Genomic DNA, 13,535 nt, shown 5'->3' with positions numbered 1-13,535 from the left:
ATGGTTCTGAAAAGAAACCCAAAGCTACAATGTGGCATATAGGACCTTAATAACATGCCAATGTTTACAATGTGGGTTAGTTGATTTAATAACCTGGATCAACTCTGAGACAGTTTATATCAACTGTTTTACGGTGTGTGTGTGTGTGTGTGTGTGTGAGAGAATGTGTGTGAGTGTGTTTGTGTGTCTTTCTTGACTATGGTCATAATTTCCTGTTGCCTAACTAATAATCTTTGGTTGTATCTCAATGTAAGTGACACATTGTACAGGTAGTAGATTTAGTTACATTCCTTTTAGGAGTATCACTGTCTTTTACAGCAAGCAGTAATTTGGCCAGAATATAACTCCATTTTTTTTCCCCCCGTGAGAAGCAGCTTCTCAGATGTCCCCTCAGTTCCATTGGATTTCAGGTGTGTTTTTGCCAGATCCTGTGGCATCTCCCAGCTGTGAATAGCTCAGCAGTTAGCCATGGATTTTGGCAGGTTCCCTGAGGACTCACACCCTATACTGCTCCCTGCTTTTCAGTATCTACCCCTCCCCATCATTATTTAGCCATGCTTGCTGTCCTAAAGTCTCCTAAAGTCTCCCCTCACACACATGAAGACAACAAGACGGGGCTTTCTCCTCCTCATGCTGCACCAGCTGGAGAACACTCTCAGGTAAAAAACCACAGCACACACAAATTTCACCCAGTTCAAGACTAGACTTGCCCTTCAGGTTTTGCCTGCTTCTGGTTACTCTCCAGTGCCCTCAAATATTTATTTACTTGTTTGCTTTGTTTTCAGATTTCATCATTGTGATTCTGAGCTCTTCTACCATTACCGAAAGCCAAAAGGTAACCATTTGGTGTTGTTTTAATAATTAATTTTTATTTCTAGAAATCCTATTTTTTTTAAATCCTATCATTCTTTAGTCACAAGTCCCCTTTCTTATGGTTGTAGTCTCCTATTGTAGTTTTAATTAGCTCAAACACACTTATTTTAAGGGATTTTTTTTTTTAAGGGATCTTTTGAGTTTTCCTGGAGGATGTGTGGTCCAGTCTCTTGCTTCAATGTGGACATTACATTTCCAGCCTGTAAAATCTACATGCAGGATTAACCCCTGTAGGCCACCAAAATTTCAGCTGTAGCTTATATCTGGCTTTCAGTTCCCTTTTTATTTCTAAAACCTGGGAATTTCTCTTCCCACAAACTAACGTATGCATATTTGTCTTTTATTTACTATGTTTGATATTCTAATTTTTTCTTGTTCTTTCTTCTTCGACCCATAAATATTTAGAAAGGTATTACTTAATTTCCAGCTATTCTTGTTTTCTTGGTAGGAGGGCAGAGATGGCTTCTGACCACATTATGGAACAAGGCTTCAAGTATTTTGCTGAACACAAAGCAGAAACTGAATATAATGACCTGTTGCCATATACTTACAAATATCAGAATTCAGAAAATTCAGAACCTGTACATGGCAAAGTTTGGCTCTGAAAAAGGAGAGAGGTTTCTTGCCTTCAGGAGTGTCCACTCTGTTTATCATTCCCAGCTCTAAGTCTGCTGTATTCTAAGCATGCATGGATTTTCCTAATTCCTGGAAATCTAGGAAATTAGGAATTCCTAATTCCTAGAAATTAATTCCAGCACTGGAAAGGGAGCACATTCCCCTGTCTCCACTGACTGGAATTCCTAGGACACGAGGGTCACCCAGACTCTGCTGTCTGTTCCATAAACAACTTGGCCGATATTCTGTGGCAGTCATGATAGGTATGACTGTAGCTCTAAGACGACTCACAGGGCTGAGGGGAATCCTCACCGATGCTCTTCTGATATCCCAGCACTCAACAATTCCGTGTTTTCAATTTCTCTAATTCTTTTGGAAGACTGGGCCAGTGGAATGTTGAAACTTCCAGTAACTCAAAACCTCCACACTCTGTCACACTTCAAACCCAGAGCTGTGCATCCAACCGAGAATTCAAAACACTATTTTCACACTTCACTTCTGACCAAAGGAAATGTGGTATGTTGGCTTTAGCATTGAATTTCAATCAATTTAATTCAAAATATATGAAATCAAAGTATATTTCCAGAACATCTGAGAAAGTCACCAAGTGCCTAGCTTCTTCTACCCTGTCCTGGCGAAGCTGGTTCTTATTTTGCATGTTTTAAGTCGCTGTTTGAAGTTCATCCATGGGGCTCAAGTTTTGGCTTGGCTCTCATTCCATGCCACATTTTGCACTCACTTTTCATTTCACATGAAAACCAGGGGCAGGAGAACAAATGAGGACTGTGGTAAAAAGGGGTTAGAATCATGTCTCCAATGAAAGGAGCCAAATCAGAATTTTCTATGCATGTTTGAAATCAGATTCTAAGAGACAGCGTGTATGTATTTTGGCAGAAATATAATTTATTGAGCATCTACTGTATGCATCATGTTAGGGCTTCATGTTAGAGGAAAAATAAATTGCAGGTTTTGTGCCTAAGCAAGAGCCAGAAAAGTAACTAGTAGTTAGGATAAAATGTGCTGAATTAGGAATTCTAGGAGCACATAAATACAGAGGAGCATTGAGGAGGACTTAAGAAAAGACCAGGAGGTTCCACTGCATTTTGAATCATGAAAAAAAATTTTTTTTCCTTGTAATATAGGGGAGAAAAGCAGTAGAAAACTAAAGCCAGAGATCCTTAAGGTGATAAAGAAGGGCTGGCTGTGACTCAGTGAGCCAGGGTCAGGGCTGCATAGTTTTCGCCAAGACCAAGGTGAAGTGGTTCTTCATTAAGCAATGTCAGATACTGAAAACCTAAGTGGAGGCTAAAGTAAAATCTGCAGTCCTATGGGTAATAGGAACAATGCAATTCCCATTTCATTGAATGCTGCTCACCATGTGTCAGGCCGTACTCTCCTCATTTACATCTATCAGCTCATTTCATTTTCCCACCCCTCAAGAAAGATACGTGCTAACGCTCTCGTTCCCATTTTATATGAGGTAACGGAGTCAGAGAGAGAATAAATACATCTCCCGAGATGTTACAGATCACATGTGGCTGATCCAGGATGAAGTCAAACTCAGTCCTTCTGATGTCATAGTCGATGTGTCTTATTGTCACCTCACACTGTCCCCCTGGGGAAACACTTTGATTTAGAATATCCTGGGCATGGGCATTTTTAACAACTCTACAGGCAAATCTGATGTGCAACAAAGTTTGACTCATTCTCGCAGAGAAATGTGAGATGCACATAAATTTCCCGTGAGCTCATAAACCATAAAATCCAGAGGAATCAAGAGGGATGGATACTGGCTGGTTCAGAGACCCAAGATGCCGGAACAGTCTGGAGGATAGGATTGGAATTCTGGGAACTAGGGATGTTCATGCGAGAGGTCCTTCATTAAGGCAGACAGGTATGTGGGAGGATCTTGCTGGCTCAAGGGCTAAGGCTGGATGGACCATAAAGGAGGGAAAGACAAGAAGGAGAAGAGTAGTGGCCTGTGTTCAGGGCACAGGGCTTTACCAGTAACGATTCTGAAAGTGAGGTTCTCCTGTGGGTGACAAAGACTAAGCTACAGAGGGATCATGGTCTTGGTGAAGATGGAGTCCATCTCTTAAGTTATTAGGCTGGTGGGTGGGGGGCAGATCTGGGTGGTGAGAGTTGCTAGATGGCATTAGAAGCTGGTTCCAAGTAGTTCATTCATAACAGAAACTGTTCTTTTGAAGGACACATGAAGAGCTAAGCAGGAACTCAGTCAATCAATCTGTGGGTAAGAGATGGAATAGCTCTGGCATGAAACTGGGGTGTTGGACAGGGAATATGAGAAACAGTCTCCAAAGCTCAGAGAGAATGGCATGAAGAGGGAAAGGGATTTGGTGGGCAGGCCAAAACTCAGGAGTCCACTCAGATATGCCAACTCTCAGGGCCAGCATGTATATCTATGTGAATGTATAATTCCAGGGGTAAGAATATTCATGACGCATTTGAGTTGTGCAGTACATAACCTGCACAACTGTACTTGGTGATGACACGTGTAGTTCATGGTACCACAGTTCTAGTTCCTATTTACTAATAGAATGAGTTTTAAAAATTCCAGCAATAAGCTTATTCCTACTCTTTCCTCTCCAAGGCTGATCCCTGGAAGCCTGGTACCATGCTGGAATATTGACCTAACTTCCTGAGGGAGAATCTGGGGGCTGAAAAGTAAAGAACTCTTCCTTTGCTTTCTTACCTCTGAGAGTGCATAGACCCAGAGGCAAGACCAACTCTGTAATTTGCAGGTTCCGGTGTAAAATAAAACTGCAGGTCCCCTTACTCAAAAAACAGGAGAGTGTGTCATCAAAGGCACTAAAATATAAGACGTTTTCTTTGCTCCAGGAGAATCTTTCCTGACTTGGCAGGGTGGTTTTTATTTTTATTGTCATTTTAAGTAAATCAAAGTTAAACCTTTGAATTATTAGCATAGATTTTACTGTTTATTGTTCTATTGTACAATGACCCTTTTAAATGTATTGCATTTAACTGTTATGTAGAATCATCAAAAATCACACAATGTATATTTTGTAGCTTCTCTGTGCATATGCATTTTCTTCTTCCCAGAACAGTGAAAACACTGCACAAAACAAACATGTCTATTTTTACCTTGCACCTTGATACCTGCACATCCTACCAGGTTTTCTATCTTCAGAGTCCTGATGGGTAAGGACAGATGGAAAGAAGGCACTGTCAGATGCTCCATCTTCTCTCCTTCTGTGTCCTTCTTTGCAGTACAGGGAAGCCCCCTGAGTGGAAAAGGCCATAGGAGGGCTCCTTGACTGCTGGGGTTTCTTAGAACACCATTACATTCTTCCTGCACTTGAGGCACATTCTGGTTTGAATGGTAAACTTAGGTCCTTGGGGTTGTGAGTGCCCCTCCGCCTTCCTCCTTAGTCATGGCAGGACACCTTTATCTTGCGCGACATTGAGTCTCTCTGAACTCCCATGGAGAGGGGGGTCTACCCACGTTGTGAGCACTGTATGCCAATGGAATGGCAGGAAGCATGGACTCCTATAGTGTGTGCCCCTCCCCTTCTTGGCCACATGCTCCAGTGCCCATCAGACTTTCCTCACAAAACACAAGGTCAGGGGTAACTTGTTAAGAATTTCCAGAGAGCCATTCAGAGCATTAAACCAAATCTGGGGCTGTCTCAGTGCAGAGAGCCCTGTGGGACTGTCTCAGTGACATCCTATGAAGCCAGTCCACCCAGAGACACTGAGTGCCCGTCACCTGCCTGGTCCAGGACCCTCAGATCACAGAGACTTGCACGAGTCAGCTGTACTCTGGTACTTGGACTTCTTTTTGAAAGTAGTAAGATAGATGGGGCGCCTGTGTGGCTTAGCGTGTTAAGCATCTGACTTCAGTTCAAGTCATGATCTGGGGTTCCTGGGATGAAGCCCTGCATTGGGCTCTTTTCTTCGTGGGGGGTCTTTTTGCCCTCTCTCTCTGCCCCTCCACACACTCATGCTCCCTGTCTGTCTCTTACCTAAATAAATACATTTTTTTTTAAAGGAAAGTAGCAACATGGATATCCATGCTCCTGGAGGCTGAATCATGTGCTTTTAAAGTCAAACGTCACCTTTGTTGTAATCCGAACCAACAGTTTCCAAAGTACTTTGGTTTGTGCATTTGCTTTCATCTTTAAAAAGAAGAACTTTCCCTTCAAACCAATCGTTACCTTATCTTAGTCTGTCCTGTTGCCATAACAAAAATACCATAGACTGGATTACTTACAAACCACAGAAATGTATTTCTCACAGTGCTGGAGGCTGAAGGCTGAGATCGGGGTCCAGCATGGTTGCGGGGGGAACCCTCTTCTGGTCCCAGACTTCTTGTAATCTCACTTAGCAGAAAGGGGAGGGAGCTCTGAGGGGTCTTTCTTGCAAGGCACTAATCCTTCATGACCTAATCACCCCCAAAGACCCCTGCTCCTAATACCCGCAGTGGGAATTAGAATTTCAACATCTATGTTATGCGGGGACACAAATATTCAGATCATAGCATACATCAGTCCCAATATATCAAAGAGAGAGAAGCAGTTCTCCAGTTCACCGGATGGGGATGCCAGAGCTGCCCTCCCTATCTTACGGATCCCAGAACTACTTCTGTGCAACTACTCATACCTGTGCATGACTTTTGTGGATACAATTTAGAACAAAACAACAAATCTGATAGAAGCAAATTTCTTGAACTTAATACATACAGAACTTTTAAATGAGAGAGAAAAAAGTAACCTGGCAGACATCCTACATCCATTTACAGACATACTGCCTTTTACAGTTAGCTCCCCTGCATCAGTAGTTCTCAAAGTAAGGTCCCAGGAGCTGCAGGGCCACATTCAACTTGTTAGCAAATCCATTTCTTGGGCCCTTTCCAAGCTTGCCAAAACAGAAGCTCTGGGGGCGGAGCCAGTTATCTGTACTGAAGTAAGCCCTCCAAGCTGCTCGGATGCCTGCTCAGGTTTGAGCACCCCTGGCTTCCAAAATCCACTTCACTTGCCTAATGACCTCCAGGGAAGGAAAACTGTCTGGAGCTGGCCTGGTCCACTGAGGACTGTTCCAATATTGTTTCCTTCTTATCCCTGAATCAAGGCAAGTTACCTGTGGGGATGTGAGGTCAGGGGAGAGGAGGCACAGGGGACTGGGGCTATGCACCCACTGGGTGCTGGACTTCTAGAGATCCAGGATCTCAGGAACCCCCAGAGCAACCTCTAACTGAGTGCCATTAGCAAAACAAAACATTACAATCCACGTGCCTAACTTCAAACTGCTGGTGGAGCTGGTGTCTCGCCTCCCAAGATCTATTTTGACTCAGAAGTGTGGCTCTTCCCATGCTCGCAATTCATCTTCCTTCCCCTCCTGCAGCCGCAGCAGGCACTGAGGTCTTCACCTTCTCTGTCACCACCGCCAGTAGGTGCTGGGTCCTCAGGCACGCTTCCTGCACGCAGATCTCCTTTTTGCTCACCGCTGACTCATTAGCATGCCCATTTTACAGAAGAGCAAACCGAGGTGAGAGAGGCAACAGGACAAGCCAGTCATGTAGCAGGCATTCTGACCTCAGTAGTGTAAGCCTGTAGCTGCCTTCAGTTTGTGTTTGTTTGTTATCTTTTTCTTCCCCCCCCTGACATTTTCAGTAATATTGTTTGAAAATAGTAATGCATCGTACCGTAAAATTTGGATTTCAATGAAAAAATGTGCATTGTGAAAATATGTTCTTCCCACAGCTGACCCCAGTTGCTTAGAAGTTCTCCCAAGGGAAACCCCTAGAGCCAGTTTTTTTTTTTTTTTTAAGATTTTATTTATTTATATGACAGACAGAGATCACAAGTAGGCAGAGAGGCAGGCAGAGAGAGAGGAGGAAGCAGGCTCCCCGCAGAGCAGAGAGCCTGATGCGGGGCTCGATCCCAGGACCCTGGGATCATGACCTGAGCCGAAGGCAGAGGCTTTAACCCACTGAGCCACCCAGGCGCCCCAACCTAGAGCCAGTTTTCATACAACTTTCCAGAGATAGCCTCTGCAAACAGAATCGAATATGAGGAGCAGCACCTCTATTTCAGTTTTGCAGAGGAGTTGGTGCTCTTCACGCACCTGGCGAGAATGGTAACAGAGAATGGTAACTATGTGTCTCTGCAGGTGTGTATCAGAATGTCTCTGCGCGTAGGGTAGCCGGGTGTATCTCCCTCAGTCCCTGTGACAGGAACAGCGCAACAGATGCACCAAACTCCTTCATGTAACCGGTCCCCAATGTTGGGCATTTAGGTTCCTTCTGGCCTTTTGCAACCACAGCCAACACTGTGATGGTTAATCCTGTGTGTGTGTCTGAGCACATCTGAGCATGCCTCTTGGATATTCCAGCAGAGAGGCCCCTTAGAGATCAAGTCTGACCCATGAGATTCCTCCCGCACTCCATCTAGCATTCACTGGGGATTCATTTTTCCTCCTGTTTAGATATTGACTCCAGCTAAAGTCTCAGCCCCTTGAACGTAAGGGTTTTGTCTTCAGCCACTGTGGGCCTGTCTCTGGCCAGCTCCACCTTCCTGTGAAGGAAAGATCAGGAAAAGGACCCGCCCACCTGAGCTGGAGCACCAGAGGTCCGCCCAGGTTTTTCATGCTGGCCACAGTTTGCCAGAGCTCTTCTCCACTGTTGCCCCGTGATGCACGGGCCAAGCACAGCAGCTAAGTCCACGGGCCATGAATGTAGCCATTGTTCTGAATGAGCCCCAAGAAACACAGCCCAGGAAGGCATGAAAAACAACTGGGCATATCTCCCACATATGCAGGGTGGAGTGAGGCCATGCCCCGCCATCTCCTGGGTGGAAGGTATAGGACTCTGAACCTGCCCTGCTTTTGTCAGTCGGCAGATGAGTGGGAAAGGACTCGGTACACACAGTACATCTGGGCCGGTCATTATCGAACCCTCTGACAAAGTCCTAGTAAATACGACTCTTGTCAAATCCGATGACAGGCAGTTTCTCGTACGTTATTTATTTATTTATTTGTTTGTTTGTTTGTTTATTTTGAGCTGTGCTTTTGGAGACAGGAGAGGTCTCGCATCCCAGTGTCATTAAACCTGTGACTTAGGAACAGTCTCTTGCCTGTGCTGTGTCCCCATGGCCCCACTTGCAAAGTGGCAGGTTGGGATCCGCGTGGATTTTGCAATAGTTTCAGTACGTCTATGGTCTCCCTTCACCGAGGCCACTTTGCAGATGTGGGGTGACGGTAAGCAGCACGTTCCTTCACCGAGTGTGTATTCATGTCCTCTCCCGGGGCAGGAGGGGCGGGTGGACAGGCTGGTGGCCAACCAGACACCCTCACTCCAACACAAATATTTTCACAAGATGCTTCCAGAGTCTACACTGCCTTCTTTTGTGTCTTTTTTGCTGCTTCTCTCCAAGGACTCCCCAGACGGGGAGACACGATCTCTCCATGTGATGTGATTTCTTCATGGACAGCTTCAGTTGTACATCAGTTCTTCACTCTGTGAGCTGGGGGGTTAAGCCACTCCAGCAGCTGCGATGGACCTATCCCAAGATCTCAGTTTCAGCTCTTCAGTTCTGTGTGTGTGTGTGTGTGTGTGTGTGTGGTGGGGAGAGATGGTGATGGGAGGGTGGAAGGGAGAGAGGGAGGGGGAGAATGGATCTTCCCTCATCACCTCCCCAGACTGTGGGAAGAGCATTCCATGTGTTCATGTCTCCACTGGCGAGAGTTCAGGAACGTGGCCGGGATCTGGTTGTAAGGAGGCTGGGAATCCTAGTCTTCCTGCATGACCATGAGAGAAATTGGTGTGGTGTACACAGTTAGCTCTGCCACATTTTGCCTCTGTTTGAGTGACCACGTGAGAATTCCCAGGCTCACGGAGAGCCCTTCAAAGGTGCCTTTCTCGGCAGACGGTGTTTTTAGGCAATGCCAACTTTCGCGTGAACTTGCCTTGTGAACCATTGATTGTTGTGGATGAAGGAGGAGTGTCGTTTCAGACAGTCAGCGCTATGAAGCCAGAGCAACTATTTTGATTAATGTGGCCAGTTAAGTTAAACAAAGACATTGGCCATTACTGGGTAAAATCAGTCACCCCAGAAACCCCAGAGGGACCAGTTTCTGGAATCAAAGCAAATTAAAACCACAGCTGTGGATGGACGGGCTCTGCAGAGAAAGGAAGTCTTTCACCCATCACTATGGGAATAGGAATATGTAATATATCGGGGGGGGAGGGCACTGGCCATATAAATCACCAACTTTATTTATTCCTCATACTATCTCTAGCCCATGAATCCATCTCTAGAAACTGTAAATATTGAAGAGAAGAGGACACATGAACAGGTCTCTCACACTTTCAGGGAGGGAAAGATCAGAAACCGCTAATTGCACTGAGGGGTGGCTGATATTTTGTAGGAAAGGAAGTTCATAGAAGACTCTGCAGAACTCACAATTATTGTTAAGAGCACTTATTGCAAAGATTTCTTAGTGACATTAAGAAATGCTCTTGTTATAACATTAAATGGAAATACATACAATATATTTATAGAATATGATCACAGTTGCATCATCTTTAGCATTATAGACCTAGGGATAATAACAGCTCTCCTTGAGTGTGTTCTCCATAAACTAATCTCATTTTGTTCTCACCTAAATCTAGGAAGGATGTGGTCTTATTCCCGTTTCATGGGTGAAGAAAAAGCAGCTCAGACAAGGGAGCTCATTGCTTCTGGTCACATGGACTGTTGAACTGAGATGTATATGCAGGTCTGCCTTCCAAACCCATGCTCTCAGTAAGCCAGTTCACTATTCAGATTCATTTATATTCACTATGCAAATAGGTAGGATGAGTTTAGGAACACTCATATGCACTGCTTAACTCTGTGTGGCAGAAATGGTAGTCATTTGGGAGTTTCCTTCATTATATCTTCCTTTACTTTCACCAATTTCTACCTCAAGCAGTTTCTATATATTCTGTTCTATTCTTTTCTGCTGAACTACATTATACTGTGTTATATTATACTGTACCGTATTATATAGAACTACATTATACTGTATTATATTATACTGCACTATATTATATTAAACTATACCGTATTATGTGTTATATGATACTATACTATATTACATTATATACCATACTGTAGTATATTGTATTATACTATATTGCATTATACTATATTATATTATACTATATTGTATTGTACTGTACTATATTACATCATATGATTCTATGCTGTATTATATTTTATCATACTATAGTGTATTATACTATTTATATTGCATTATATTGTACTACACTATATTATACTATATTGTGTTATGCTATACTAATATCATATTATATTATATTATGCTATACTATATTATATTATACTTTATTACATTATAGTATGCTAACTATATTATATTATGGTATATTTTATCATACTACAGTATATTGTGTTATATTATATTATATATTTATTTTTCAGTGGAACCTCACAGCTTACACAGATAAGCTCATTCATGAATAGTAAGCAAACAACCCAATGCATAAGGGAAAGGGTAGGCAAATGCACCCACAGACTAAAGGAACTGGGTCACGAGACCTGGATATGTTCTCTCTACTTCTGTCTTATGTTCCATATTTTATTGCTCACAAGTCTTAGAATAGGAAAAAAAAAAAAAGAAGATGAGTAACCATGTTTGCAGGCCCGTTTTATTTTTATTTCTCCCTGATTACAGCAAGACACATACGTCTGGGATGAAGAGCCCAAAGCCAAATGGGGCCATGCCACGGAACAAAAGAACTTTTTGACTCACTAGGAAGGAAGACAGCAGGACATGAACGCTTTCATAGTGGAACCAAAATGACCAAAGTGGAATGTTTATGTTCTGGGCTCAGTGCTCAGTAGTATAACCACGTCCCATTGCTGCCTGGGCAACATCAGAGCCAGCGTTGGGTCACCATGAAGAGAGAACGGGACCGATATTGAAACTCTGCCCAGGCTGAGTGTGTGGGATTCCTGGAAATTGTGCCTTACAGAGTCCTGGACTCCTGAAACCAGGTCTGCACTTTAGGGAGTTTCAAGAAAGATCAAGCGAGGGAGAGAAAGGCAGAGAGACTGAGGGGCATGATAAGATTCTGATTAATTTGCCAGATTGGGCCTGCTACCTCCTCTTTTTTTCTGGAAAATGTCCACTTGGGCTCATTAGAATGGAATTTCAGGGCAGCTAGAGCTGAAAATCCAAAGGGGTCTCCTGGAGCGGGGGAAGGGGGACATTTGTCTCTGTTGCTGTTCTTGCTGGGTCCCGAGTGTGACTGAGGCAGGGCCTGGTTCCTCTCTCTACATGTTATTCATGTTCCATATTTTATTTGTTGGACACATATTTTAGAATAAACACAAAAGGAGAAATAACCATTTTCACAGACAAATAAAACTCTGATAATAGGAAGCCAGAGACTGAAACCCACCTCACTGGCCAAGCCTGATCTTGCCAAGTATCTTTGCTAAGTGCATCCAGAAGTCTCCTTTTTCCTAAATGCCTCCCTCTCCGGAATGTAGCCAAGCATCCAGAGAAGCTGAAACATTTCAAGAGGTATCCTCAGGGAAGCTAGGGGCTGGATCTAGGTGAGAGAGTGCCTCGGGCACAGGGGGTGGCCAGTCCTTCCTGGCGAGGCTCCACTGGAGTACAGAGACCAAGGCTCAGACACTTTGTCTCACCCCCCTTCCAGAAGCCAATGGTATGGCCAGAAAGTGGCTTCTTTCTGACAGCTGAAGAAGGGATCAGCCCCAGTCAGAAGCAAGTGGCATCAATCCCCAAGAAGTGGAAGAAAGTAGAGCGCCTGGGTGGCTCAGTGAGGTAAGCCTCTGCCCTTGGTTCGGGTCATGATCTCAGGGTCCTGGGATTGAGGCCCGAGTCTGGCTCTCTGCTCGGCAGGGAGCCTGCTTCCATTCTCTCTCTCTCTGCCTGCCTCTCTGCCTACTTGTGATCTGTCTGTCAAATAAATGAATTAAAAAAAAATCTTTATTAAAAAAAAAAAAGAAGTGGAAGAAGTAGCTCAGCCTTTCTTGGCCATGAGTTTGGTTCAGACGTGTAAGTCCCCAGGGCCAGAGCCACCCCAGAGGTAAAGTGGGAACTGAGCAATTCAGGGTCTGTCAAGGGCCCTGATGCAGAGTGGTGTTCTTGACATGTTAGCTCCCCCTCCTTCCTTCCCTCTTACCTAGACCAATCAGAGCACGAGCTCCCCTTGAGTTAACATCTCTGCCATTCCCCGAGTCTCCCTCTTAGCTCTGGTTGCACTGAAGTGAAATGCAGTTGGTCAAGTCTTTGAAACCTTATTCTCATCCCTTGGAAAACCAGATGGTCAAGGTCTCTGGTAAATGCTCTCCCAGCTGAAAGGGAAGGTATGTGTGTATGGTGGGGGCAGTGAGCAGCAAAGATGCCTGGATGCAGAGTTTCCGTTTCTTGCCCTCATGCCTCCAGATAAGTCTGTTGCCCCTTCTGGGCCTCAGTTTCCATGTTTGTAAACTGACATCTGGGGGAGAGGAATTCTCGATCTACCTCTCTCCTCCCTCCCAGAGTGGTAGGAAAGACACATGAAGCCAGGCCTACTGAATACATTTTGCAAACTGTAGAGCGTTCCCCCTTACCTCTTATGTGCATGGGAGGTCCTTTTAGTATAGTTATTGGTGTGTTTTAGTAATTTTGAAAAAAAAACATAAAGTGTCCATTTTCCTGATTTTCTGAAGTTTGACTAAAAATAATTAAAGGCTTCTCCAGGGTTTCTGGGCTACTTCTCTCCATGTGGCTTTAGAAGAAGTTGCTGACCCCTCTAAGGCTCCCTTTCTCCATCCATAAAACAAGGGGCCAAGTACCGTGAACTTCACAGAAGTTTCTAGAGGCCCAAGCTGACTTGTGTGGAAGCACTCAATAGCGTGCAGGTAATGAGTCTGGACTATTATGCCTAAAGTGGACTCAGATTTAGTAGTAGGGAATTAATGTAAGCATCAGTGGAGGGTCCTGCCGTGATACCTGGGCTCTGTGGATATTTAAGAAAGGGCAACAATCAA

Source organism: Lontra canadensis, unplaced genomic scaffold (assembly GCF_010015895.1).
Source record: "Lontra canadensis isolate GAN:19392208 unplaced genomic scaffold, GSC_riverotter_1.0 scaffold108, whole genome shotgun sequence".
Lineage (NCBI taxonomy): Eukaryota > Metazoa > Chordata > Mammalia > Carnivora > Mustelidae > Lontra > Lontra canadensis.
Note: the sequence above shows the minus strand (reverse complement) of the source record.